This window comes from Stenella coeruleoalba (genome assembly GCF_951394435.1).
Source record: "Stenella coeruleoalba genome assembly, chromosome: 5".
NCBI lineage: Eukaryota > Metazoa > Chordata > Mammalia > Artiodactyla > Delphinidae > Stenella > Stenella coeruleoalba.
In genome coordinates this window covers 97583820-97611405 of record NC_137150.1, presented here as the reverse complement: position 1 = coordinate 97611405, position 27586 = coordinate 97583820, and the positions used below count along the sequence as shown (strand labels likewise).

The 27586-nt window shown below is 38.1% G+C and overlaps 1 protein-coding gene and 1 long non-coding RNA gene across 3 annotated transcripts in view; one reads left to right on the top strand and one right to left on the bottom strand.

Annotated features, from left to right (window-relative positions):
* Positions 1-2775: 2775 nt before the first annotated feature.
* The window catches only part of COL8A1 (collagen type VIII alpha 1 chain), a 56144-nt gene continuing 31333 nt past the window's right edge, over positions 2776-27586 (top strand). The window contains exon 1 of the mRNA XM_079921484.1: positions 2776-2897. The gene's annotated coding sequence lies outside the window, so the exon portion shown is untranslated. The remainder of the gene's footprint in view (positions 2898-27586) is intronic.
* LOC307186441 overlaps positions 23278-27586 on the bottom strand; it is a 49088-nt gene continuing 44779 nt past the window's right edge. For both annotated transcript variants that reach the window (XR_013828321.1, XR_013828322.1), the window contains one exon: positions 23278-24311. This is a non-coding gene — a long non-coding RNA (uncharacterized lncRNA). The remainder of the gene's footprint in view (positions 24312-27586) is intronic.

Sequence of the window (27586 nt, the reverse complement as noted above, 5' to 3'; positions counted from 1 at the left end):
ATGTTTTCAAACTTCCATAGGGTACAAAACATTTCAAAGAATAAAACAAATTCCACTTCACCTTTTAAGTTGTTTATAATGTTTTTAGTAAGCAACCGGTTTTTAAGTACTTACATTAATCTCTTTCTTCTTCTTTGTGATTTCTTCCATTGCTTTGTAATTCATTTTTTAAAATTATTTTCAAAGTGTGTGTCTACAAAATCAAGGACATTATCAGTTACTATATTGGGAGAAATGACTTTACGGTCTTTAGATGCTTTAAGTACTATGTATTCTGGCTGCATTCATTTAATATAATTCTTAATCCTTTTCCTCTTTAAATTTCCATCAGTGATACATTGGAAAACTCATCTAAAAATTCAGGTTAGCCATACATTTAATTATATAGTTGCTGTGTGGAGGGGAAAAAAAAGAAGTGTGACTAAATAGTTCTTGCTTCATACTTTGCCACATTTCTGGTTCATTCTTCCAAAATGAACTGAAATGCAATGAGCTACATTTGGTCTGTGTAGCTAGTAGTTCCCATCAGGTGTTGCGATGGTTCTCAAATACTGAAAAATTTGATTCATTTCATAAATGTGATTGTAGCACTCTTTCTTACAGTGTTCTGAATGACAAAGCAAAAAGGTGTCCTCCTATAACAGTATTTAATTAGTAATTATTTTAAAGGACATTCTTCTGGCTAATAGAGAGGAAAGAACTCCTTGTAAACATATATTGTAAAAACTCAATAAATGCTAAATGATGATGCTCATCTCATGCTCTAAAAATTTAAGTTGATTTTTTTTCAGTTATTTTCTCTGTTTCCAATAGTGCATTTCAAAAACTGGTTTTGTCTTCTGATTATGGAACTGTGAAAGCTGTGCAGAAAGAACTAAATTGAATAAGATGTATGACACACACATAATCGTGATCTTCAGTGTTTCTATTTATCATGTGTATCTTTCTCCTATTTTATTTTCACCATATCCAGAAAAAAAAATTGGAGGAAGAAAACATTGGAAAAAATCTTATTGTCTAATGCAGTTAGTCACCATGAGGGCGGGGGTCATATCTTTTTTGGTTTTTTTCAACATTTTACCTGCAGCACTAAGCATTGTGCCTTGCACATAGTAGTGCTCAATGAATATTTAGTGAAGAATGATTTGGGTAGAGGCACAAAAGTATTTACCAGCCTGTTCCTGTGATCTAGTCTGAATCTGGAGAGTTTCTTTTTCATGGAGGCAGCTATGTGTGTGGAGCATCTCCTCCATATCTGTTTCCACTACTTGCTATTCATACCACACAAGCAATGGACTGGAAAAGTCAAGCCCTTGAGTCCATTTACCATCTGAACTTTATTATGAGAGATCATTTGAGATTCCATGGCTTTCCAGAGACAAAAGGTTCTCAAATCACCTATGGTTAGCCCAAACTTTATTTATGTCTGAATATCCACAAGTTGAGCCAAAGTTCAGAATGCTGCTGGGTCCACGCGTCAGGCCCGAGTACACCTCAGAGGTTGGGCCTTGTGTTTCGCATACACTCGTGTTTTATAGACATTCAGCAACTAGAACCATTCAAGTAGTTCTTCATTTTGTGTTGAACACAGAATACAGGTAAAGTCCAGAACTATACTCTCCAATATAGTAGCCATTACCCACAAGTGGATATTTAAATCCAAATTAATTAAAATTAAATAAAACTAAAAATTTAATTGCTCAAATGTACTAGCCACATTTGAAGTGCTTAAATAGCCATTTGTGGCTAGTGGCTACCATATTGAACAGTGCAAAACGAGAACATTTCCTTTATCACAGAAAGTTTTACTGAATAGTACTGTTCTAGAATACATCACTTATATCACATTGCAGAAATTCTAAATTAGATACCCAATTCTGCACTTATTTCCTAATCGACCAATCCTGGCTTTCAAATCTTTTTATTTATCTAAGTGTCTAAAGCTTCCCTGTTTAAATCTTTTTTGAACAACAAATATAAATAATATTTCCTAAACAAGTCTCTGTGAAATATACCAAAACAAAATAGAGACTATCTACTATGCAAAACACAGAGTTAAATTTCTGAAATTCAGTTTAAATGGGGAGAAGTCCCATATGACTCGTAAAAAGTCTAAATTACACATGGTTTATAAAGCATACTCAACTAAATTACATCAAAAGCTCAGACGAAAACCTGAAAGTATTGCTGAATTAAAGCTCTACCAGACCTGATTTGATACATAATAGAGAATAATTTCTAACTCGAATACTACTGTATGCAAATTGGATGGAAATGTGTTGATGGCAGAGATCACTCCTCTTAAATAAACCTAACTTTTCTCCCTGAGGTATTACTTCCTTATAAATTTCCTTCCTCTGTAGCAACTGCCCACATCCTTTCTAAATTATCTGTAACCTGTATTAATGGAAATTAAATTAATGGGAACCTAGCACATAATATAACCATGAAAAGCAATAACTGTATACTAAAAAAAAAAGGTTTATTTGGACAAAAGCTATATATAGTATATGTATAAAAATAAATAAGTGCATATTTGCATACACAGAAATACAAAAAATTATTCTCTCTCCTAATCAGCATACAAAGACCTCTAATATCAACTAAATGTGCACTTACATTTCGGTCAATAACAGCATCTTTTATTGAAGTGTGTCTTTATACATTGCTGGAATGTAATTTCTCCTATGATCCCAAAACAATACACTTTGATCATAATCCAGCTTCTTGTTGTCTTTCCAATTGAGTAAAAGTATCCTCTTTTTTTCCTACTTCAGAAGCTGTTCCGGAAGTGGAGTAGCGTCGGGTGAAGAGACAGAAACCAGCCCCAGACGTGCCACAGGAAGGCACAAGCAAGGACGGTAGTCCTCGATTCCGCAGGCGGGCCGAGTCTATATGTAAGTGTGAGAAGCCATGGAGGGCGCGGTGGCCTGGGGGCCGGTGGTCCACAGGCGTGGCAGCTGCGGTGGCGGAACTCACTGTCGCTGTTCGGGAGACAGGGGCTGTTGGCAGACCCTGGGGTACCCGGCCTGCCTGCAGGTCCTATCTCCCACCTTCATCTCCACTGCAAAAGTCTTGAGACCATCGCTACTAATGCCAGGTTTTTAAATCTCTGAGAGTAAAATACATGTGCAGAGTGTGATTCGAGCTGATTTTTAAGCCCAGGCATGTTGAATAGAGTCTTAAAATAATCATTGCCATAGGACCTGACTAGATATCCAAGTGTTCACCAGATGCTAGAAGCTAGATTTTGCAAAGGAAAATTGCTAACTTAAGCTTCTTTTCATGATTCAGCAGAGGGTTTTAAGTAATAAAAGATCTGGAGATTTGTAAAATAAATAATTCCAGTGCAAATGGGAAAATTAAAATAATCTTATCATCTCTCAGTCATGTCTGTATGTGCTTTTCTACCATTATCAAATTTCTCTTAATTGGCCCAATTTTTTTTCTGGCTGATACTTTACAGTTTTATGAGTTGTAATGAAGAAATGATTCCTATACTACCAAATGTAAAATAGATAGCTAGTGGGAAGCAGCCACACAGTGCAGGGAGATCAGCTCGGTGCTTTGTGACCACCTAGAGCAGTAGGATAGGGAGGGTGGGAGGGAGACACCAAGAGGGAGGAGATATGGGGATATATGTATACATATAGCTTATTCACTTTGTTATAAAGCAGAAACTAACACACCATTGTAAAGCAATTATACTCCAATAAAGATGTTAAAAAAGAAATGATTCCTTTCAGATGACTGAAGTGCCATGTACTAAATTTTCCTAAAGACAATCTAGGATGTGTGAAACAGAGCATGATATAATGTATATGGTTTCATTTATATACAATATTGAATATATCAACAGTGAAAAATAGTAACAGCATGACAGAATTTCTTTTATTCCTTAACAGATCTCTCAGTAGAAGCAATTAAAATGTAAAGTACATCATTAACTTTTGAACTTCGACAGAAAAAAATATCATACATTTCTGACGAGTAGACATTATCTCATAGTATCCACAGCCATCTTATGCATATTACCCTTGCCTGGTCTTAAGTGTGACTTCTGGACACACAACTCAATGTTTCCTAATATTTAATAGTACAATGGCTTTTTATAGTCTACTTAATTTTATTTAGTAATTGAAAGAATGAATAGTTAAGATTCCTCAGATTTTTGTGTTCTTGCTGGAGGTGCACTTGAACAAAAAGAAAAACATAGTATCTAGCTCTATAGTTAATGCACATGACCACATCCTGTCTAGAATGAATCCATTCAGAGTTCCTGGAGAAATGCAAATACATTATTCATTTTCCTAATGTATCACATTTTACTACGGGCACCACTAACTCTATCAAGGCCAGATGTTAGCCAAATGAAATATTTATAATGCAAAACCACTGAATTAAAAAATATATGCTCATTTAAGCAACAGGTTATAGAACTCAAGCCAATCACATATTTTGGAGAAGCTGAAGGAGGACGCCTGACGTGTGTTACATTCATAATGTCAGGGTAAGGTTCTGAACTCAATCCAGAGAAACTGTATAACTGTTGCAGCCAACTAAAGCTCAGCTGCTTCTGGATTTCTTGTAACAAAATCTTGCTGCCAAGGGCACTGATGGGCTCACCCAGTAAAAAATTACAATAATAATGTTAAAGTAAATCATAAAAATGCAGAAGGTGGTTATTATAGGGCAGAGGAAAGGAATTGCTTTTAAAGTTATGATGGAAATATCAAAAATACATTTTATTGAACTTTTAAAAAATTAAACTTTGTTTTTAAACTAGGGTACAAAAGCAAGGAAATGTAAAGGTTGTTCAATAAACGATTTCATTCAATGGTCAACAGCAATGATTCAGCAAGTGAAAATAAAAATTACATTTATTTAACATAGTCAATTCAGGCAGAACTGAAGCTTATATTCTGATAGTTTTCTAGTAAAAAATAACCAGATGAAAGTCATTTTTAAGGAGGAATTTTGACTGAAAGGGAACAAAGAACTTGAATGCATGTCTTCTCAGTGAAAATGAACTTGGCATATGCTTAATTTCACATAGTATAAAACTAAATATTTCATGTGGTTTTTAAGTTCTAGGAAGAAATTCATTTGAAACAAATGTAGAAAATAACCCAAAAATTTAAATATGAAAACTATGACAGACTTACATTTAGGGAAATAGATCATAATAAGTAATCCTCTGTATGCCCTCCAAAAGTAAAGAATGTAAGTTTTTAAATTATTTTTTGGATAATCTGGAATTTCCTTTCTGATCATCTTTATACCTTCTGAAAATATAGATTCCTGAATCATATATCATAGACAGTTTGGTAGATTCCATATTTTCCTCAAGTTGAATAACATATTTCTAAGTGACATTTATCAGAGAAACAAGCTCCATTTGCTCCTTAAAATACCTGATGTGTCTTACACACAGTAAGCACTAAATAATATTCTGAATTGAACTGAATTATTTCCACTTTCTGTTCAGAGATTAATGTGTCTCTTGGATTCACACTAGAGAGATGGTGTCTCACACATGTGGATTAATGAGCTACATCTGTAACCAAAAATATCCATGGAAAACCTGCTGAATTGATCCATATCTGTTTTATTAATCAAGCCCAGTGTGGAAGGGCTTTCTTGTGGTTGTACTATATTTTGGAGATAAATAGAGTGGGGAAACCACACTTCAATTTAGAAGTTGTTCGAAACATTGAAGAACGTAGGGTTTTGTATTATATGACAGCAATAAAGTCCACTCCTTGATGGTTGTAATGCTGATGTATAAGTATATAAATATCTTGTATGTATAATTTTACTGCAGAACATTATGACAGTGGCCAAGAAGACCCTAACCATTTAATATGGAATTTACTTCTTGCTGCCACTCTCTTCCTTCCTCATTTTTTAAAAACAAAAACGTTTGGGTTTTATTTTTAGCCAGCAAGTTAGGAACAGCCAATAGTTGAAGCAGATGGCTAGAAGTCAGAAGCCCCAGATTCTATCCTTGATTCTCCTACCAACTGAGAATGTGGCCTTGTGCAAGTCATGAGAGTAAATCTACAATAAAAGGGGGTTATAATGCCTTACACATGCATGGTGCTTTATGATCTTACACAGCACTTTCAAATATGATATATTATTTAACCTTCCTCACAGCCTCCTAAGACCCAGAGACACTAAATCAATTGTTCACAGTCATCTCAATATCAAATGTCAGAGCAAGGAACAGACATATATGAGGATTCCAAGCTGGTCTTTGTCGCCTTTTCTCTATGCCACACTGCCATGCTATGGTACCTCCAAAGCTGGGCTGTCCATTATGGTAGCCATGAGCCACATGGGGAGATATAGCACTTGAAAGGTGGCTAGTCCCAATTGACATGTACTTGATTGTAAATTTACACACAGAATTTCTAAGACCTTGAACAAAAAAAATAATGTAAGGTATCTCATTAATATTTTTATATTGATTCCACATCAAAATGATAATATTTTTGATACCTTGAGTTAAATAAACTATGTTATTAAAATTAATTACACCTGTTTCTTTAACTTTTTTAATGTGACTACCAGAAAATGTAAAGTCACATACATGGCCATTGTTTCTGTTGGTCAGAACTGGACTAGAGGATTCCATTGTTCAGAGTCCACAGTACGGATTTCACAGTCCTGGACTTCTTTATACACCTGTCTTGATGTAGCTGAGACCAATTTCCAAAGACTCTGTCGAACATAGAGCAATGTAGTTTCGCAACAATAATTCAGCCATTCTTACCCATCTTTTATAGGCAGGAGAAAAGTCAGACTTTGTTAGTTGATGCCTCAAATTCCTCATTCATTAAAAGGTCTCATTTTATACTTGTAGAATGATTGAAAAGCTTAGAGTAAAAGTACCTTGGGGGGCTTCCCTGGTGGCGCAGTGGTTGAGAGTCTACCTGCCGATGCGGGGGACGTGGGCTCATGCCCTGGTCCGGGAGGATCCCACATGCCGCGGAGCGGCTGGGCCCGTGAGCCATGGCCTCTGAGCCTGCATGTCTGGAGCCTGTGCTCCACAACGGGAGAGGCCACAGCAGTGAGAGGCCCGTGTACCACAAAAAAAAAAAGAAAAAAAAAAAAAAAAACCCTGGAAAGAACTATAAATTATATTTATGACTCTGTAGCACACCTTATTTTAAAATGTATTCCCATTAAACATTATGAGTGAATGAGACATTGGACTATTAGGTGATATAGGCAATGTAAAATAATAACTATATATAAATTTATTATAAAATAGAGTATATTTTATTCCCCCTACCAACACTTTAAGATATTTTATATATAATCCCTAAATAAGTAGCTTATTTCTGCTTTGAAAAATCTAAGTGAAAGTCCTCAGGAAAAATGGGTTCATATTTAGGAGAAAAAAATATATAGCAAAAGACAATAGTCAGGCTCCCTGACTTCAGACTATACTACAAAGCTACAGTCATCAAGACAGTATGGTACTGGCATAAAAACAGAAATACAGATCAATGGAACAGGATAGAAAGCCCAGAGATAAACCCATGCACATGTGGTCACCTTATCTTTGATAAAGGAGGCAAGAATATACAATGGAGAAAAGACAGCCTCTTCAATAAGTGGTGCTGGGAAAACTGGACAGCTATATGTAAAAGAATGAAATTAGAACACTCCCTAACACCATACACAAAAATAAACTCCAAATGGATCAAAGACCTAAATGTAAGGCCAGACACTATAAAACTCTTAGAGGAAAACATAGGAAGAACACTCTATGACATAAATCACAGCAAGATCCTTTTTGACCCACCTCCTAGAGAAATGGAAATAAAAACAAAAATAAACAAATGGGACCTAATGAAATTTCAAAGCTTTTGCACAGCAAAGGAAACCATAAACAAGATGAAAATACAACCCTCAGAATGGGAGAAAATATTTGCAAATGAAGCAACTGTAGCAAAACTACAATGAGGTATCACCTCACACCAGTCAGAATGGCCATCATCAAAAAACCTACAAACAATAAATGCTGGAGAGGGTGTGGAGAAAACGGAACCCTCATGCACTGTTGGTGGGAATGTAAATTGATACAGCCACTATGGAGAACAGTGTGGAGGTTCCTTAAAAAAACTAAAACTAGAACTACCATACAACCCAGCAATCCCACTACTGGGCATACACCCTGAGAAAACCGTACTTCATAAAGAGTCATGTACCACAATGTTCATTGCAGCTCTATTTACAATAGCCAGGACATGGAAGCACCCTAAGTGTCCATCAACAGATGAATGGATAACGAAGATGTGGCACATATATACAATGGGATATTACTCAGCCATAAAAAGAAACAAAATTGAGTTATTTGTAGTGAGGTGGATGGACCTAGAGTCTGTCATACAGAGTGAAATAAGTCAGAAAGAGAAAAACAAATACCATATGCTAACACATATATATGGAATCTAAAAAAAAAAAGTTATGAAGAACCTAGGGGCAGGACAAGAATAAAGACACAGACGTAGAGAATGGACTTGAGGACACAGGGAGGGGGAAGGGTAAGCTGGGACGAAGTGAAAGAGTGGCATGGACATATGTACACTACCAAATGTAAAATAGATAGCTAGTGGGAAGCAGCCGCATAGCACAGGGAGATCAGCTCGGTGCTTTGTGACCACCTAGAGGGGTGGCATAGGGAGGGTGGGAGGGAGACGCAAGAGGGAGGAGATATGGGGATATATGTATACATATAGCTGATTCACTTTGTTATAAAGCAGAAACTAACACACAATTGTAAAGCAATTATACTCCAATAAAGATGTTAAAAAAAAATAGCCCACAATACTGAAAAGTAAAATCTATTTGGCATTTATTATGCAGTCTCAGGCACTATACTAAGAGTTAGACCAAGATTATCTCATTTAGGGATTTGAAAATTAGCAACAGAGAGCAGAACCAACTTTTAATGGTTAAAAATTCTTAACCATTACTGCCTCTTAGGTCAGTGCTGTTTGAAGTCACAATGTGAGCTATGGAGACAGTATTAGAATATGAGGGAATATTGGGCAATAAGAGCAGAAGTCTGCCCTCAAAGAGGACACAAGTTGGCAGACTTGTGAACATGTTTTTGAAAAATACATGCTTATAAACAAGATTATATGAAGGAGGAATTACTCTTCACTTTCTAAAGGTTTCTTTATGTTACGATAGAAATCTTTATAGCAATGTTCTCCAGTGTGTTAAAACTTACCTATTATTTATAAAGCAAAGGTCTAATGTAAAACAAAACTATATAATATGAGTTTCAGAGCTTTGTTTTTCTCTATGCATAATACCCACTTGGAGGAAAGTAGGCTGAAATAACCTTAAATATTTTCTGGAAAAAGAAGAAATGATGCCAAATAATCAAAATGGCACTGAAAATCACAAAACAGTGAAAACTGAAGAGTTATATAACTTTTTATACAATAAAAATAATATGTTACCTTTGAAGGCTGACATTAAAAATTGTGTATGTAAGCTAATCACATATTAATATTTTTAAAGATTTCAAAATATATAACTTATTGCCAGTTTCTTAATGTTTATGCTTACCTGGAATGAAATTTTTTTTTTTTTTTTTTTTTTGCGGTAACTGGGCCTCTCACTGTTGTGGCCTCTCCCGTTGCGGAGCACAGGCTCCGGGCGCACAGGCTCAGCGGCCATGGCTCACAGGCCTAGCCGCTCCGCGGCATGTGGGATCTTCCCGGACCGGGGCACGAACCCGTGTCCCCTGCATCGGCAGGCAGACTCTTAACCACTGCGCCACCAGGGAAGCCCTGGAATGAAATTTTAAAAAATATTAACAATAGCCAACTCTAGGTAGCAGAATTTTAGATATTTCTGTACTTATTTATACTTTTTTGTAATAATTCCAGAATAAGCAGGTATTGCTTTTATAATAACTGAATAGAAAATTTATTGTAATCAATTCCAAAATTGATTGCAAATGAGAAAGGCAAAAATTATCTTGGGGGGAGCGTAAAATGCAAATTTTGTTATCAATCACAAAATTTTAAAATAATAATATATTTTATAGGTTCTTCTTTCCAGTCATTATTGCCCTTCCATTGATTCAAGATAAAGCAACCTGTGGACTACTCAGTTTCTCTAGACAGTGAGGGTGAAAGGTAGATTGGGTTTTCTAGATTTTCTTGAGAAAGCAATTTACCCTCAGCTGTGAACATGAGTATAAAGATCAAGGTTGTAATATGAGCTCTTAAAGCTCAAAGTTGTTATTGCAGCAATCAGAAAAGCAGAGCATCATTTAAAGTGTACCTCTTCACCGTAAAACAAACTGACCATAAATCATTTCTAATGGTATCTACTTAAAGCTGGCCTTAGACCTTGAGATGTATAAAATGTCATGTGAGAATATATTATATAATCATATCTTTGAGCAGGATAGGGCCTTAGTGATGCTAAAAAGTGAAATATAGAGCTGTTTTAGGCATCTCTTTCAAATATTCATGGAGAAGTATTTAGTCTGCTAACTTCTTTTATGACAACAACACTAAAATTTTACTACAAAGAAAACTCAGAAATGAGTTCCTTGTGTCATTTGATCATTAAATCATAAATCCACAGACCATTAGAGCTGAAAGGGACCTTCTAGACTATCTCATCCAATACCAGTATTTTACAGATGAGAAAACTAAGAAGCATAAATTATTTTCTCAGGAAAAAATGAAACCACTGAAAAATATCCCAAAGTATCCAGGAATTTCTGTAAGTTTTCATAGGAAGGAGTAGGTATTTCAAATCCTACCAGAACTTGATAGTTTGGTTGTGGGTACTCCTGGGCAAGGAAGAAAATATACTAATATTGGCTAATTCATATAATATATGAAAAACACATTTACAGTGAATGCCTATAAAGTAAAAACCAAAAGCATAACAAAGCCAGTGATTTCAGACTAGATCACTCACTCATTACTCAGCTTCCTTTCTTCAGTGAGTCCAATAATTGAAAGGAGCTTTCTTTGCCACTTTTCATACACAAATCATCTATTATCCTGGCTACTTCCACAGTTGCTGATAGACCAAAGAATAATGGGACATTCATTACTTGAGTTAAAAAAGAAAGGGTGTCAAAATCCTCCTGATTTTATGCATTTATGAAAAATATGCTTATAATAAAATTATATGTATTAAAAACATATTCCTCATCCCCCCCAAAATACATACTACACGTTATGGACATTGTCCTGGAACAGGTACATATTAAGACTCTTTTTCTAAGTTTGTCTAAGAAACTGAAATAGTAACACTTGATTTTAAGGAAAATAGGACAATGCATGTACTTGTACTGTCATCTATAAAATAGGAAGAAGAGTAGATTCTCACAAAGCTGTTTAAGGATTAAATCAGTAACAGTTGTAAAGTGCTTAGTTCAGTGCTTGGCACATAGTTAACACTCACGAAGTGTCAGATAGTAGTCCTGGTAGTGATATTATTATTTAAAACACGATGACTCCTCCAGACACACCCTTCCCCTCAGTCAAACCAAACTCTTGAGATTCCCCTCACTGTTTCATGGCACATGCTGACCCCTTTCCAAATGTTCTTTCCCTACTTCCCCTGGTGAACCCATCAGCCAGGGTTCAGCTATGAAATTCCCTCCTCTAACTTGTCTTCCCTCATCCCTGCTCCTGACTTAGCTGCATTCACCCATTTCCCAGGGTGCCCTGCAATATGCCTCTTCTAGCAATTGAGACATGACTTTTTTTTACTTGATTTCCCCCCTCTCCCATCTAACACACACATGCACGCATGCACATGCACGCATGTACACATGGAACTGAAGGTGCATCACACTCAATGCATCACACACATATTTTTGTATCTCTATAGAAACACCTATTGAAATGAATGAACTAACTCCTATATAAAAAAATAAGTGATTTTTTTCTTCATAAGTAGTTATCAGGCTAGAATGTGTATCTAGTGGCCTCAGTTTTGAAGGGGAAAAGGGGTGAAGGATATAGTGGGAGAGCTTGGGGATACAACTTGGCAGCCCTGGGCCCTGGCTCTGCCACAAGACTAACCTTATGGTCTTCAGTGAGTCATTTAACTGCCTGGACTCACTCTCCTTCTTAGCAAAATGAATGAGTTGGGCAAAATATTCTCTGAAGACCCACTCAGTGCTAACATTTATATGATGCTAAACATTGGTTCATCTCAGTGGTTCTCAAACTTCAGCAGGGATCAGAACCATCAGGTGGGCTTGTGAAAACTGATTCCTGGTCAGCGGGTCTGAGATGGGGCCCAAGAATTTGTATTTTTTATAATTTCCCAGGTGATGCTGAGGCTGCTGGGGGTGATGGTGCACCAGACTTTGAGAACCAGTGGTTAATCTTCTTAACACAGGATATCCTGACACTGTCCTTTTGCCACCTGGCAGACAGTAAATTCACAGTAGGGTGGAGGCAAATAAACCCAGGCTTCTGTGAAGCTGCCATCAGGAAGACTGTGTGCCTTTGGGTGAGTCCCAAGAGTGGCCACAGAAGGCAGACTTTGCTGACCGTAACAGTTCTGTTAAAGACCCACGTTGTGGGCAAGGGACAGCCTGAGTTCACAATGCTGCAGGGCACAGAAAACAAATTCTAGGGTTTGAACCATCTGTTAAAGCCTACTGCTTCTGAAGTCACAATGGATCACAACTGCCATCTAGTGATAGCTTTGAATTACTGCATCTAGAGACTGCGGAATGAAATGATGCTTTAATTTGGAAGCTACTACTTTTTACCAAACTGTTCAAGATGAGAACTTCTGAGAACAAGCTCTAAAGTATGCTGGTCTTATCTACACTTGTACCTAGGCACTGTAGAAATAAACAGGCGTATATCACTTACTATGTGCTAGGCACTGTTCTAATACTGTATCTATGTTCAGTTATTCACAGCAACCCCATAAGACAGATACAATTATTATGCCCACTTTATAGACAGGAAATACAACTACAGATGTACAAAGAAATTAAGAAACTTGCCTGAGGTAGAGTGGTAGAGCTGGAATTGAACCTAGATAGCTCCTGGAGAGATATTCTCTTATATCAGCAATTTAAATACACAGGTAATGGAAACAATTGGTACCTGCGCAGTAGTCCCACCTTTACCATGGTTTTCTTTTCTGCAGTTTTTTACAGTCAACCACCATCTGAAAACATCAAATGGAAAATTCCATAAATAAACAATTCATAATTTTTTAATTGCATGCTGTTCTGAGGTAGCATGATGAAATCTCATGCCCTCTCACTCCGACCCACCCAGGATATTAATCATCTCTTTGTCCCATCAGTTAGTCATTTAGTAGCTGGTTCAGTTATCAGATCGACCGTGGCAGTATCTCAGTGCTTGTGTTCAAGTCACCCTTATTTTACCTAATAATGACCTCAAAGCCCCAGAGTAGTGATGCTGGCAACTCGGATATGCCAAAGAGAAGCCATAAAGTGCTTCTTCTAAATGAAAAGGGGGAAGTTCTTGACTTAATAAGGAAAAAAAAAAATCATATGCTGAGGTTGCTAAGATCTACAGAAAGAACAAATTTTCTATCTGTGAAATTGTGAAGAAGGAAAAAGAAATCCATGCTAGTTTTGCTGTCACACCTTAAACTGCAAAAATTATGGCCACAGTGTGTGATAAGTACTTAATTAAGATGGAAAAGACATTAACTTTGTACAATAAGATATTTTGAGAGACCACATTCACATAACTTTCATTAAACCATATAATTGTTCTATTTTATTATTAGTTATTGTTGTTAATCTCTTACTGTGACTAATTTATAAATTAAACTTTATCATAGGTATGTAGGTATAGGAAAAAACATAATACATAGGGTTTGGTACTATTCAAGGTTTCAGGCATCCACTGGGGGTATTGGACCATATCCCCCACAGATAAGGGGTACTACTGTGAATAGTTCCCAGATATGGGTCTGAAAATTTTTATGAAATATATACTGAAGAATTAATTTTTTCTGATTCTTCCAAATGAAATCAGCTCATGTATAATAACTAAAGAAATGTATCTACCTACACAAAGACACCACAATGCAACAAAAACAGCACCAACTTGGAATCAACTTCCAACTTGCTGTGCAACTTTGGACAGGTTGCTTAACCTCTCTGGGCCCCACGTTCTTCATCTATAAAGTAGAAAAAATTAAAATGGAGTTCACGTGGTTTGAAGTTCTTTAAAGCCAGATTAAATTTTTGAGAACTGCTCAAGTTATCCAGTGAATGTGGTCACAAGAGCAAATAGGGAGATAATGGAAAGTAACCATACTTGTTGTTCTCAAATTGTCCTGCACATGGGAAAGGAGACAGAACAGCAGGTTAGATCTCCTGGTCTGTTATGCAGACGTGCTTGTGGTAATAATAACACTCATGGTGAATGCAGAGAAGTAGAGCTCAATCAGGGAGATCTATGTTTCACTTCTCTTCCTGAGTGCTGCACTTGGCTTGTGCACGTGAACTCTGCACCCCTGTACATCCCTGCCTTCCAAGAGTCCTCACCAAAGCACTCCTGCAGAAAAGTCGAATCTTTGCTGGAGGTCCAACCCCCCTCACTCCAGACTTCTTTTATCAGATTTCCTTGGATTTAAAAACCTGCTCACTGCTAAGCCTTTTAACTCTTTAACCTAAGACTTCTCAGTTACCAAACCATTTCTAACCTCAATAAACCAAACACTATAGGATGGTTATCAAACCAAAATACTAGTGGTACAGAAACACAAAGGTTGGTTATTTGCTTGGTGCTGAGCTCTGATTGAGCAGAAAAAATCGGTATTTCCAGCACCTATTAAAGGATCTTTTGGATTGAACACATAGAATGTAATTATGTATTACAATTTACATGAGAATTTTCCTTCAAAGAGCTCGTTTCTATAAAGTTATTTTTAAAATAAAGATCCTCAAAATAAGGTGATGGTACCTAAATAATAGTGACTCAGGATACGTTTTTATAAAGAGATCCTAAAACTTGCTGATATGAAAAATGTATTTAAAATAGTCAGACTCGGACTTCCCTGGTGGCGCAGTGGTTGAGAGTCTGCCTGCCGATGCAGGGTGTCCGGGAAGATCCCACATGCCGCAGAGCGGCTGGGCCCGTGAGCCATGGCCTCTTAGCCTGCGCGTCCGGAGCCTGTGCTCCGCAACGGGAGAGGCCACAACAGTGAGAGGCCTGCATACCACAAAAAATAATAATAATAAATAAAATAAAATAGTCAAACTCATACAAACAGGAATAGAATGGTGGTTGTGAGGGGCTGGGGGCAGGGGAAATGGGATGTGCTGTTCAGTGGGTATAAAAGTGTCAGTTATGCGAGATGAATAAGTTCTAGATATCTGCTGAAGGACATTTTGTTTATGGTTAATGATACTGTACTATACCTTTAAAAACTTAAGAGGGTAGATCCTACATTATCTGTTCCTACCATGAAAGAAGGGAGGGAGGGAGGAAGGGAGGGAGGAAGGAAGGAGGAAAGACTGTTGCTGTCCAAGTAAGGTCAGACTTTAAAAACCGCAGTAACTTTGAGAAACTATTTTTTAGGGAAATAGGATTAGTTTTCAACATTATTCTTTGTGATCTATGCAATGTCATATAACCATAACTTTCCAAAACTTAAATTCAAAATATTATGCATTTGTCAAAATAAATATTAAATTTTAAAAGGACTATATAAGGTCTCAGAATTTTTGATGCAAAAAAAAAGGAACATATCCTAAACTTTGAGCCTGAGCAACCAGATAGATAAGTGGTAATATCATTTTCCAAAATAGGGAAGCCTGGGGTAGAATTAGTTTTTTAAAACTTATAATCCTCTAATCATGTTAGTTAATTTCATTTCAGAGTTAATTTTTTAAAGTGAAAGGAATTTTTAATTCAAGAGGATTTGGGATATGTCACCCCCTTTTTAAGGCTGAGCCATGTTTAGCAACAGTGATATTCCACCACCATGTGCACTCCCACTCTGAGATAGAATTCTGAACCAGACAATCAGCCTGATCCAGTGTGATGTTTCAAAATATTCTTTTGTAAAATAGTTTCAAAAACCCATGACTGGAGAATTATAAAATCATGCCTTCTGTCTAGGACATGTTTATAAATATGCATAATGGAAGCCTAGCTCTCCACTCTTTCAAGAAGTAAGGTAAAAGTCCATGGCTCAGTTCAAAGGAATGTTAAATACTGGCCTGAGATTTATACTCTTGGGAAAGAATGTTACAGTGGAAACAGGGAAGAAATGTGCTTGGTTTGTGAGCCAGTGGCTCTTTTGTGGGAACCAGAGTCTTGAACTTTCAGGCAGCTGTGTTGTACTGAGTGTGGCCGCAAAGATCTGGGGACAGTGCCATCATCGCATCACCCATATATGATTGCTAAGAGCAAGAAAACCCTTTGGGGGTACAGAGACTTAGCCAAAGTCGCCGTAAATCTGGATAGGACCAAAACTAAGTAAACAGTATTTTAAAAATGGATACAGGAATTATTTTACTTATATGTAGAGAAAACTGAAGGGACACCAAATTCCGAGGAAATGTGGTTCCTTTGTCAGGTCCCCCTTTTTCGGAGAATGCCTCCTTTTCAATATTTTAGTTTGTCTGATGGATACTAATTAGCTATGATTTTTTATAGATGAAGACATGAAATTCTCATGGCATATAAAGACAGGGACCTTTCCATCTTCTTTATTGCTGTGTCCCAAGCAATTAGAACTTTACCTGGCACACAGCACTCAGCAAATCTTTGTTGAATGAATGGAGAAAAGATGGAACAAATAGCTAAGTCAAAGGAAAAAATAGAAAGTAGAAAGGAATCTTCTCTTTCTAATTGTTTTTATGTAAAAAGCCGTATTGTTGGCTGAAATCTAATAAAAATTACAAGAGAAAATTTTCTTTCAGGGGGAGCAGCTCTTGTATAATGCACTCTTTTTCTCTGGTGTCAGCACTGGGTTCTCATTGCCCTGCATATTTATAACATTCATTGGCACTGACTGAGCATTAACAGATCTTTATCTTGAGTTTCACCAGTTTTTATGTAGCCTACATATTTCACCCAGTCTTCATAGTCTTTGTCAAGGGGGCATCATCAAACTGGAGACTTAAAGAAAAAGTTGAATAATTGACAGGCTGGCAACCACAAAATTTGATTTCTTTTGACCACCCACTCAGTTCTAAGATGCTATGATTCTAATTTGCCTTAAATTTACATCTGTTTGGTCTTCTTAAAAAAAAAAAATTTTTTTTTACATTAATTCATTCACCCTTACCAGTTCTGACCTCAAGCTCAAGGGCAGTCTTTTTTCCATTGCTTTCATTCTATCTGGCCGTAGCTATTGAGTAGCTATGGATTGAAGCTAGTAAAGAGAGAAAAATAAGAAACAAAAAAGGAAACATCCTTTTAGGAAAGCATCTGATGAGAAAATAGAAGCCTCACATATCTAAGGCATAGGCTTGCCTGGAATCTGGTCTGGATTTTAGAGGCTGTTATCACTCAGCCTCAAGTGGATCAGCATGAATCTGTTCTTGTATCCAATGTTCTTTGAGATCCTTGACTCTAAGACCTTTTAGAAATGTGTATAAGTCATTCTAAAGTGAGAAAATGAATAGGATGCATTCTATTAGAAAGCTAAGAGGAGAGAAAATAAATCTTTCCCATCTCCCTTTTTGGTGACATTATACTTTAAAAATAGGTATGGGGAGGAGCTCAGGGGAGGAATTTCAGTTAGGCTAATCTACTTACTAATAGAATTTCTTCCAGGATACAAGAGCCTTTGGCAAACATTGGTTGGCACATTCTTCCTAAAAGGTAAAAGACTTTTTCTTCCTTTGGCAGGTTTTAAAAGACACTTAAGAGTGTCAGGCAAACCTTCCAAACCATGGCCAAAAGCAGGTTAATCCAAAACACACAACATCCCCAGCCAGCTCAAGATCAACAACAAAAAATTAGGTCTCGGGATTACAGGATGTTAACTGTGAAACATAATCCCGTGATATTTATGGCTCCGGAGACTGGGCAGAGCTACTCTCGAGCGCTGTGAAATACTCCTTACACTGGGGCAATTGCTCATATTTGATGCTGTAACATGTATCGTACTGAAGAGAACCAATTAGTCACAATCTATGCAGTAGGGTCATAGTTCTCAAACTTTAGAGGGCCTAACCATCAACTGGAGCAAGCCTTTAGAAAATTTGGGGTTTTGGTCCACTTCCCAAGCCTATCTAGTCAGACTCCGTGGGGAAGGAGATTGGGAACAAGGAAGGTCAATGAGTAAGGTGCAAATGTTCTGCACACCACACATTGAGAATCACTGCCCTGGAGTCTGGACAAGGTCCCTAAAGTCAGGACTGTCTCCAGCTCTAATTCCCTGCACCTAGCACTAAGGCTGGAACCTGGTAGATACTCAAGGACTATTTAAAGAATGAAAAGCAGTGAGTATTGATGGATGCCAAGGACTGTTGTAAACACTCTACACATATTAACTCATTTAATCCTCATAATAAAGGACTATTATTAGCCTTGGCACTTGCTGGGCACTCTGCTCCCACACTGTCCAAAGTGTCACCTGCCTGGTTCCTTTGTTACATTCAAATGTAAAGTAGCATCAGTTTTACACCCATCCCATCACCAGATCCTGTTCCTTTTCTTTACAGTATTTGCCTCTAAAGTTATCTGGTTTGTTTTTTTTGGTCTGACTCCCTTCGCTAACATTTAAGCTCCATGAGAATAGAAATCTTGCAAGTCTTATTTGTCACTGTATCTTTAATGCCTGACTCACAATAGACACCAAGGAAATATTTAAATATTTAACTGAATGTATGTTAAAAACGCATAGTAAATGCAAAGTAAAGAAGTTGTGTTTGCTATATAATTTCTTCGTTCTCTCAGAACTTCCAAAATTTATTATGATAAGTATGAAAAGTGAAAGAAAGACTTCTAACCCAGAAATGTCCTGAAGCTGCTTTCCTGATCTACCTTGTCCCAAGTCAGAGACTGGACATGAGAAAAAGGGAGAACCAAGTAAGGGTTAAAATGGAAAGTCTGGAAGATTTTTCACTCTAGGGCATCAATATTTTCTTTGAAATGAATTCTTAGGACATCAGACACACCCATGTTCAAACATAAGTTAAAATCATATTCCAAGATTAAATGTACATGATTTTTAGATTAACCAATGTTTTTATTAGCCACATAATGCCTGCTTTACTAGTTTAAGAAGCTGTACCTACATGACATCAGAAGAGCTAGTTAAAACAATGAAACTCAAGCTGATGCTTCAATTGTGATACCGTGCACCTCAGATTTGGACTTGAACCCCTGTACCGGGACTCGAAACCAGCCTAAGCCCAGATTGGGGCTCGAACCCACGGTCCTTTAATTAGAATCACTCATCTGGTGTCTGGACTTACTGAGGCTCAGGTTCTTTGTGTCTCAGCACAGAAGGAATTCAGCAAGAGGCAAAGTGATAGGCAAGAAGTAGATTTATTAACATAGGATGCTTGTAAGAGACACAAGCGGGCAGGCAAGGGAGCTCTGCCCTAAGGATTAAGTGGGCTACAATTTTATAGTCAAAGGAAAGGGGGAAGGGAAAAGACTGCCTTCTTCGAGTAGACATGAGGCTTACATCACTAGTTCCTCCTTCATATCAGGCAGGAGAGTGTCTGACCCTATGAGGTCAAACTAGGATTATCATAGCGCTTATTCAAATCAGTAGAAGGGTGGTGACATTTTTCTTCCACCTAATGGCCTGGGGCATATCTCGTGCTTTTATTTATGGCTTTATAGTTAAGCAAGCCTGCTTTGTTCCACGACGTTCCAATAGCTTTCTTTTTCTTTTTTTTTTTTTGCGGTACGCGGGCCTCTCACTGTTGTGGCCTCTCGCGTTGCAGAGCACAGGCTCCGGACGTGCAGGCTCAGCGGCCATGGCTCACGGGCCCAGCCGCTCCGCGACACGTGGGATCTTCTCGGACCGGGGCACGAACGCTCGTCCCCTGCCATCGGCAGGCGGACTCTCAACCACTGCGCCACCAGGGAAGCCCCCAATAGCTTTCTTGAGCGATCATTAACTTACAGTGGTCTCCCAAAATTTCCTAGGTTTCCCTCTCTATCTATAGTCCCCTACTGGGACTTCTACAACTACCTGTATAACTATGCTATTCTATCCCTATCAGTAGTAAGAAGAATGGGTAGACCAGTTCACTCCAAATGGTGACTGTGTCAGGATCATTGACCATTTTACCCTGTGCCAACAAAATTAAAATCAGGAACTGAATGTAGACACAGGAGAGAGAAAGAAACTCATTTTAAATGGGTTTCTCACATGGTATAGCTCAAAACCACGGGTCCTTTGAAAAAGGCCACTAGCTAGTTGATGTCATATCAATACCAACCAAACTCCGGCAGGATTCTGACCATGGATGATCAAATCAACCTCCCCCTCTTCATTTATGGTAGTGGGTCTCAGGCAAACAATAGCTAGGGCCAAGGGATTGCTGCTGAATGAAGTTTTTTGTTCCAAGTCATTTTTACCACTTGCACTGAAATGCCAGAAATGAATGTTGTCAGGGATGCTGTTGGATAGAACATACTCAAAATCAACTAGAAACATTTAATAAAAAAGTTTTTCTTGTTTTATTTTGAGAATATCTTTTTGCTATGATCACTCAGGGAGTTAGCCAGACCTGGGTTGGCTTCATTAGTCATCTCAGAGAATGTGGAGAGATTATGGGAAAATCTTTCCATTTTTGAGAAATTGCTGATTACCAATCATATTCACTTCAGTCAGTCTTTGAGGCTTAGTATGAAACTTGGAAGTACCAAAGTAAATGTGGGAAGGGGCAGAGGAGGTCATGCAACCAACAGTGAGGTCTCTTCTTACTACAGGAAGGCGAAGATTCTTTGCAAAGACCTTCACCTCAGAAGAATCTTGCTGCCATCCACCCCACCCATTGAGAAAGATTTAATCAGAATTTTTAAAAAGATAGAAAGAAATTTGTTTTCATTTTTAAATTTTGCAAGTTCAATCAACAAACGTAATTTCCTTGTCCACTACCCAGGCCTTCAAAACCATCTGGGTTAACTCAAAGCCAGGTTTAGCACTTTTTGTTTCCATTTTGTGAGCAAAACATGATTTGGATTACAAATTTCTCTGAGGTTCATGCATAGAGCTGAGAGACTCTGTCATTTCCTTATCAGAAGCAACAGGAGAAATTCCAAATATGAAGACTCACAAAGATTTATTGCCTCAATTCCCAGCCTGATACTTGGCTCAGCACAGCGAGTACACAGCCAAAAAGAAGTCCTTTACTAAGGTATGAAAGGAACTGGCTGCTTGTGAAGTCCAGACTTGGGAGTGACACAAACAGGGGTTTGGGCTTTTCCAAGGCCAGCAGAACCTAGTCTGTTTGAAGTCGGATCAGTTGATTTCTTGAACATTTCAAATAAGCAAAATTCTGCAGGAAATGGGAGCCAGATGCATTTTTAACTCAGGAGTTCCTCGGAAGACAGGCAGAAAATAATCAAACGACATCCTCTAGTTTCATTTTGGCCCTTCTCCTAGACCTACCCTCTAGAACTATACCCCAGACATGTATGTAGAGACAGTGATGGAATAAACTCCAGGAGGGGTACAGGTAGAAGTGTATCTAAATAATAATTTGAATTTATTTAGATAATAATTTAAAATTTATTTACATAAGAGTTGTATTTAAATACAAAAAGAAACAATATGTGTCTGATATAAATGTAGACAAATTGAAAATACTACATTATTTGGAAGAGGCTCCAAAACATTTTAGGAAGCATCTATTGTAAACTAGGCACTTGGTTGGCAATTTTCACAATGATCTTCTAAGGTAGGTTGTCATTATTCTCATGATACACTTAAGAAACTGAGGCTTCTTGAGAGTCAGTGATTTGCCAGAGGCCACAATGACTGTAAATGAAGAGGCTCATCAAAGGAGTCCCCAAGTGGTCCTCAGGATTGAAATCTAAATGGAAAGAATCTAAGACTAAGCTTCTTCTACACTAGCTTTTGCTAGTCCTCCATGTGACCCAGGAATAAATGAGCAGCCTGTGTTGAAGATGAGTCAGGAGTGGTTGGCAGCTGTTGCCTGCGCTCTAGAGCCCATGAGCCACAACTACTGAGCCAGAAACACCACCACGCCAAGTAGGCACAGGCAACCTTCCCCCATGAACTCAGAGGGGAGAAGGAAGATGGACTCTCCTTCTCCAAAAAGCTTTGGCTTCAGACATTTAGAGAAAACATAAGAAACATGAAAAGAAGAAAACAGACTCACTTGGCCACACCTAGTCACTAGCTTGCTAATACCTTGTTCTTTGTTCTTGTGACTTTCACAGAAGATGAAATATTTCTTGCCTCTTAACTTCACATATGCTGCCCAGAAGCCCCCAGGTTTCCTGGAATTAAGGATTCCAAATATTCCAGCAATAATTTTCTGACACCAAGCTTTGGCTGACAGAGAGCAGATACATACCATGTTTGGTACAACTGATGTCTGGGGATTTTTCCTCTGCTTTTTCTTCCAATGAAACTGTCCCATTATTGGTTTTGATTTATTAATTATGATATTTCCCTTTCCAGAAATCTCATTTGCAAGATAAAAAAAAAGGAATAAAAATGGTAACGGATAGCCATCCCTGGTATTTTGTTAGTTCTCCTCGGCTTTTGCTTTTGAACAGTCTGCTCTGTTTCTTGGGCGCTTCTGTGTCAGCAAAGAAAATCATGGACATTTTAGCATGGAATTTTTAATGTGTATCCATGTTAATCAGGCCCACTCCTAACATTTGTGATGCTTTGGGCAAAAGTACAAGTGGAGGCCCTCATACCATACATTTAAGTATTTAAAAGTTATGGATTGGGACTTCCCTGGCGGTCCACTGGTTAAGACTTCGCCTTCCAATGCAGGGAGTGTGCGTTTGATCCCCGGTCAGGGAGCTAAGAGCCTCATGGCGGAAAAACCAAAACATAAAACAGAAGCAATTTTGTAACATATTCAATAAAGACTTTTAAAATGGTCCACATTAGGCTTCCCTGGTGGCACAGTGGTTAAGAATCCGCCTGCCAATGCAGGGGACACGGGTTCAAGCCCTGGTCCAGGAAGATCCCACATGCTGCGGAGCAACTAAGCCCGTGTGCCACAACTACTGAGCCTGAGCTCTAGAGCCCACGAGCCACAACTACTGAGCCCACGTGCCACAACTACTGAAGCCCGCACGCCTAGAGCCCGTGCTCTGAGAAGCCACTGCAATGAGAAGCCTGTGCACCATATCGAAGAGTAGCCCCCGCTCACCACAACTAGAGAAAGCCCGTGCACAGCAATGAAGACCCAATGCAGCCAAAAATAAATAAAGTTTTAAAATAAATAAATAAATAAATAAAATGGTCCACATTAAAAAGAAATATATATGTGTATATATAAAGTTGTGGGTCAAGCTAAATAGTTAAAAAAGTTAAATAGCTTCTGTTTTATCCTCTGCCTTGGCAAATATACATTCATAGCGACCTGAAAGGCCACATTCAGATTTGGAATTCTCAGACTCCTTGAAGTGCTGCACAGGAATGCAGAGGTGCAGGGAGGCCAGCCTACCCCTGGCTCATTTGTTCCCATCTCCAGCTCAGCCGTCGACCACAAGAGGTTTCACAACCAGGCATGTGAAGACGCCACCTGCACAGCCAACCCCATTCACAACCACTAACAAACAGTTGCTCCCTGGCCCCATGTTGGACCCAGAGGTGTACAGCCCAGGGGGACAGTCCATCTCAGGAGGCTGAGCCCTGAGAAGAAGCCTGTGAAGTCACTAGAAAGAACTCAAGATCATCCGGTTAGAGAATTCTAGGGTACGTGTACCCGAGCATGGTCTAGAAGAAAGCAGACTCTGGACAGCACAATCTCTGGGATCCTTACCCCATGGCAAGTGGAGAAGGTACAGCTTCAGGAAGGTCAGAGCAGAGGCCCCTCTTGGCCTGATCCAGGTAGTACTTGGACTTAATGTCCCCTTTATTGTAACGGCTAAGTAAGAATTAACCTTATACTGGACATGTTTTATCCATCATTTCCAAGTAACAGCGAAAGACATCTCAGAAGGATATTTAGAACTAGAAGCTCAAGATCCATGGTTTCTCATAAGGCGAGGCATCTCCACCTCAGTATCACTGAGGATTATTCAGTTTGCTCTTTGAATTGCAAGTACAGTCATCTGATTTCCCGCTCCAGTTTCCATGGTCCAAAGCCAACGAAGAAACAGAATCTGTTAAATATTCAAAAGGAGACATCATTAACAATGGATTATTATCTAACGTGGAAATAACTTAATTAAAAGGAGGGAGTATAAGTACATATTTCATTGTCATAAATTTCCTTAGAAGATGAAACAAGTAAGAGCCGGAGAAATGTACTCTGGGAGATGGGAAGGAGGGAAGAGTGGGTTCCTTGGGTTTACATTTGTTTCAAGCGAGGTAGACTGTGATTCTCCCTCCTGTCTAATGCCCTGGATCCACTCCTGCCTCTGTCAGTAATAATAACAACAATAAAAACAGCTAATACTTATATCGCACTTACTCTGTGCTAGACGTTATTCTAAGAGCTCTACCTATATTTACTTATTTAATCTGCACAAAAGCCCTACAAAGTAGCTATTATTATTATCTTCATTTTATAGAGGAGGAAAGTGAGGCATAAAAAGATTTTGGAAAAAAGGTAAGCCTTGCCCAAGGTCATGTAGGTAATAAGATTCAGAGCTGGGATTTGAACACTGGCACTAGAGTCTGTGCACTAGCAACACATTCTACTACTTCTTGGGATGGTTTACCACCCAGGGACTGGCCAGCTCAGCTATTTCTCACCCTCTGCTCGGCCCTGCTTCACCAAGCAACCATGCATTTGCCCCTAGTAGTTGGAGGTTTGACCTGGAAGAGTGGGTGTCTCTTTGGCTGACCTGGGACTTTCTGTTTACTGTGGGATGAGAAAAGCTTCCAATAGTTGTCACCATGAAGTGCAATGTGGAACCAAGGACTTGGTATTAAGCCCTTTTCAAGTTGTGTATTAGCAGTGGTTTTTTACTGATGCTAAAATTATTAAAGTCATTTTTAAGATAAATTGTTGAATACTGCATCATTAAAAAAAAAAAAAAAGGAGTTCAAGGAAACCATAACAGCCCCAGATTCTCTCAACAGCTATTGGGACTTTTTTTTTTAAGAGGAACTTTGTATATTGAAAATTTATTTATTCTCTTGTCTTTAAGGTTCACAAAAGATTAGGGGGTTTGTCTTACTTTATTTTCAATTCTTATTAGAGTACCTTACATATAAGAGGTGTTCAGAAATTTTTAAATAAATAAAGTTTTGCCATATTCTTCAATAACCCTCAGTTTTAATCTGGAAGCTCAATGAATATAAAGAGCAGAATAACATTTGCATAAAAATTCCAACTTCAACCATTGTGGGCGGGCATTAATGGGGAAAGTTTATGTATGTTCCAAAGTCTATTCTATATTCAAAATTCCTATTCAAAGAGGTGATATGGTATAATAGTTAAGTGCCTAGACCCTGGAAGCAGCCTCCGTGAGTTCAAATCCCAATCCAGCTACTCATTGTCTGTGGGGCTTTTTACTTGTTAAACTCTTTATGCCCCAGTTTCCTCACAGGTAAATAGGAGTGATTATGATAATAGTTTCTGTATCAGGGGGAATTTTCTGAAGATTAAATAAGTTAATCAACACAAGGTGGTTAAATGAATTAACATAAAATGTTTTCAGTACTGCTTGGCAAATAGTAAATTCTCCATGAATGTTAGCTGTCATGCCAAACCATCCCATAATTTAAGAACAAATATGGTTTCTTTCAGCACATAAAATAGTTGTATTTTTAGGGATTGATAAAGTAGTTAACCATATTTTTTCTTTACGGTTAAGAGAACAGTTAACAAAATAAAACCAGAAATAATAGAATATAACACCTGCTGCATTAGCCACCAAGTGTAAGCGACATAATAAGCTATGTCATGAAAATATGGTTCAGAGACAAGGTCTTGGCTCTCACAGAATCAGCTGACTCACTATCTTCCTCCCTACTCTTAGCAGGCTTCACCCTTCTAAGAATTTAAGGAGCAGGGACCACAATCTTAGCTGTAGTCTGCCACAATTGATCAAAGTCACACCAACAAACACCAAGGGAATAAACTGCACAAGTCCCAGACCAACATCATATCCATTCAGCAAAGGGTATCTAGATAGTTCAATGGGAACCCTCAAGCATGTGTTTTTTTGTTTATGCAATGAAGCCAGAGGAAATTACAGCAGGACTGCATAGCCAAAATGTTCCAAAGCATACACACCAGTTTAAATCCTTTTTGGAGTCTAAATTCCTTCCTTCATGATCTTAACCTTTGCTGTAGGAACCCTTCCTGGACTCCTCCCCAGGCCATTCTTCACAGTGAAGCTTGGAGCACTCATGGTACTACTTCTAGTTACTGTTTACTTCATTGGCATGTGGGCTTCTCATTGTAATATCATTAGCATAAGGCAGGGGTTCCTGCTGGCAAAGTAACCAGAGTAATGTTCAGTTGTCCCTTTAGCTCCTTTTGGTTGTATCCATGTTCTTGGCTTCCAGTCTAAGAATGTTAACATTTCATAGTTTCCTCTTATTTCTTTTGTATATTTCTCCACACAGTCTCATTGGCCTCTTATAGTTTTTCCTTAATTTATTAATATCTCATTTTTATTTCTTCTAGATATCCTCAATACCTTAATATCCTCAATCCAACACAAGAGATTTCTCTTCTGATGCCTACTCAGAAACATCAAAACTACATTTTTGTTTCAGGAAGGTGTTTCAAACACAATTCAATGCAAGCATATGTAAATATCAGATGCTAGCTCAACAGACCCAGGACAGATTATTTCTTTTAAGGACGGTTTTATTTATGGATGTGCCTAAGATACCATAATTGGTTGATAAAAGATATATTAATATCCTACTGGATATTATGAACTATGGCAATAGCAAGAGTGCAAAGCTATATAAATGCTTATCATGATAGCTACCCTCTTTTGAGTTTCTGCTACTTACCAAGTCACTATAAGACATTTATTATCTACTATGATCTCAGTAAGAATTATTATTCCCACTTTCCAGGCTAAGAAATGGAGGTTCCTCAGTTACACAGCTGGTAAGTGGCAGAGCCAGGATCCAAATACAGGTGGTTCAGAATCCCTCGCCCACAGGCTCTCTCTGCCTTGAAGGCCCCTCTCAGTACATGGCCCCCAGTCACTGCAATACATTTCGGAAGGAAGAACTGAAACTCAAACATCTCCGCCAATCGCTGCAAAGCAAATTATCACTAGAATTAACTAAGAAATGAAAACTAAACTTTTATATTCCTGGTTCATTGTATAATCTTTCATGGAAAATTCAATTTCCCCTAGTGTTTTCCTTGAGAGAGAAGATAATAAATCTTGAGGAAAAATATGGTACTACTAAAATTAATATTCACCATAATAACTGGATTTGACTTTAGGAAGCCAGT